This window comes from Theobroma umbraticum, unplaced genomic scaffold, assembly GCF_002168275.2.
Source record: "Theobroma umbraticum cultivar Fairchild unplaced genomic scaffold, ASM216827v3 scaffold_67.0, whole genome shotgun sequence".
Lineage (NCBI taxonomy): Eukaryota > Viridiplantae > Streptophyta > Magnoliopsida > Malvales > Malvaceae > Theobroma > Theobroma umbraticum.
The window spans coordinates 5,102,014-5,104,527 of NW_018397262.1; the positions used below are offsets into that span (position 1 = coordinate 5,102,014).

General features: G+C 29.0%; 1 pseudogene; it reads right to left on the bottom strand.

Moving 5' to 3' along the window:
• Nucleotides 1-1,918: 1,918 nt before the first annotated feature.
• LOC110419564 (UDP-glycosyltransferase 79B2 pseudogene) overlaps nucleotides 1,919-2,514 on the bottom strand; it is a 1,615-nt pseudogene continuing 1,019 nt past the window's right edge.

The following is a 2,514-nucleotide window of genomic DNA, read 5'->3' on the forward strand; positions in this document are numbered from 1 at the left end:
GCCCTGTTAGCATAACAGGCTTGCCAAAATGTTGAGCAACATAGTCACAGAAAGGTCCCTCAATTTCACGGTGAGCCCTATAGGCTATGACATCACTGTCTTTTATGGCAGTTATTATCCGGTCCTGAAATGACAATTCTATTCCAAAGATTTTCCGCGCAATTGTCAGAACTGAAACCTCTTCAGCTCTGAGTTTCACCTTGGAAGAAGGATAACCAGGAGGAACTTCTATCAACTCTCCTACAGTCATTTCCTTTGTAACTTTCTTCGTCGTCGCATGCGCGTTTGCGGCTGCAGTCACCGGCGCATAGAAAATGGACTTGATGCCGATTTGGTGCGCCAAGGCTGGAATCCAATACGCCAAATCATAGAAAATCATGTCAGGCTTTATAAAATGATAAATTGTATTTTAATCATAAAACTTATTTGATTAAAAATATAAATATAAATATTTGATTGAATATAATAAAAAAATAAAGATTTACACATGTTAGTTTATAGATGTTACTTATTAGTTTATAGATGGGTAATAATTTATTACAATTTGTAAGAAAAACCTTTCATTACAATTTGAGGGAATCATAAAGATTTATTTAATTAAAAATATAAATATAAATATTTAATTAAACATAATAAAAAACTTATTTGACTAAGTTATATTTCACTGAACTCGCAAGCCTTGCATTTTGTCGGATATTTTCAACAATAATAAATATAAGACATAATCTTTTTATTGAAAAAATAAAAAAAATGAAGAATCTTTTAAGTAAAGAGAACGGGGTACACAATAATTGGACCAAAGTGGATTAAAGTGCAAAATAGATGATGAATGAACATTTTAGGTCTTAATTGGTCTTGGAATTAATTAAATTAATAATATTTAATTAATATATTATAATAACACTTGGTGTCAAGTACTAGATAGATTCATCTTATAAATTAAAAATAGTTACATGAATATTAAGTTTCGTGAAGAAATCTGAGGCATTAGCCACAGGGTCCAAGGATGTGGAAAACATGGGGTCCTTCAATCAAATCAAAAGTAACAATAACAATAATGGCTACTTCACATCAATAAACAGCAGTGATACATATATCAATAATTGAGGTAAGATTAACAATCCAAAAGCAATCACACGGATACAATGATTTTATCTTTTTTTTTTAAAAAAAAAAACGATTGAATAAGTCTCTAAATTATTGAAAACATTTAAATAAATTTTTATAGTTTTATTGTGTTTAATTAAATTTTTATATTTTTATTTTAAATCAAATAAGTTATTTTATTTTTATTTTAAGTTAAATAAATTTTTATAATTATTAATTGATTTAAATAAAATATTATTTAATATTTTATATTACGTGATACTGACGTAACATATTAACATATTAATGATGATATAATATATTAATATATTATAATTAATAATGATCTGATATGTTAATTTAAAATTAAAATTAGAATATGATTATGTAACATTTTTCACCTTCTATATTAACATCGAATATATTGATATGTTAGTGTCACGTGAATATAAAATAATAAATTTTATTTTAATCATAAAGACTTATGTGATTAAAAATATAAATATAAATATTTGATTGAATAAAATAAAAAATAAAGATTTACACGTGTTAGTTTATAGATGTTACTTATTAGTTTATAGATGGGTAACAATTTATTGAAATTTTGCAAGAGAAACCTTTCATTACAATTTGAGGGAATTTTGACTTTTGATCATATTCAGATTTTATGATCAAAGGAAAATCTATCACGCACCAATTATTTGAGAAACCACTAACAGTGTTTATTTATTTATTGTATGGAGCAGTTAACAATGATTTCATGCACTTTTGGACTTTTGAGGATTAGGTGAGGAGAGATGCATAAGAGAAAATGAGAATATGATGGAGCAGATATAATTTGTTTTTCATCCCCTACCGCTATTCAAATCATTTAGAGCCAAGACATTAGAGGTTAAGAATATTGAAGGAAACTAAGAATAAACTTATTGTATTACATATGTCAGGTTGAGATCTGACAGACATTAAGAAAGCTAGGCACAAACACCAGTAAAACTGGTTTACTAAACTCGGATTCTAAATTGGATTCTTCTTCTCCTTTTGCAATTTGGATCTTAATTATTTGACCAGATCTTGCAGACCTTTGATGAAGTTGTTGATATATTCTTCTTGAAGATCTCTGTTAGAAAGAATGTTCTTGACCTTGGCATGGTTTCTCTTCAACAGAGCAGATATTTCATTGTCCTTGTCCATCACCAACTTGATGGCTTTGCTCAAGTTCTCCTTGGAAATCTCCCTGCTTTCTACTTTCTCAACTTCAACTGCAACCTGGAGTTCCTCTACCATTAATCTGGTGTTCAGAATTTGATCTCCTAAGCGGGGAATCAACACAATTTGGCAGTCACTGAGCAAAGATTCCCACATGGTTCCATAAGCACAGTGATTCACGAAACATCCAACAGATGGATGGCTGAGTAACAGCTCTTGGGG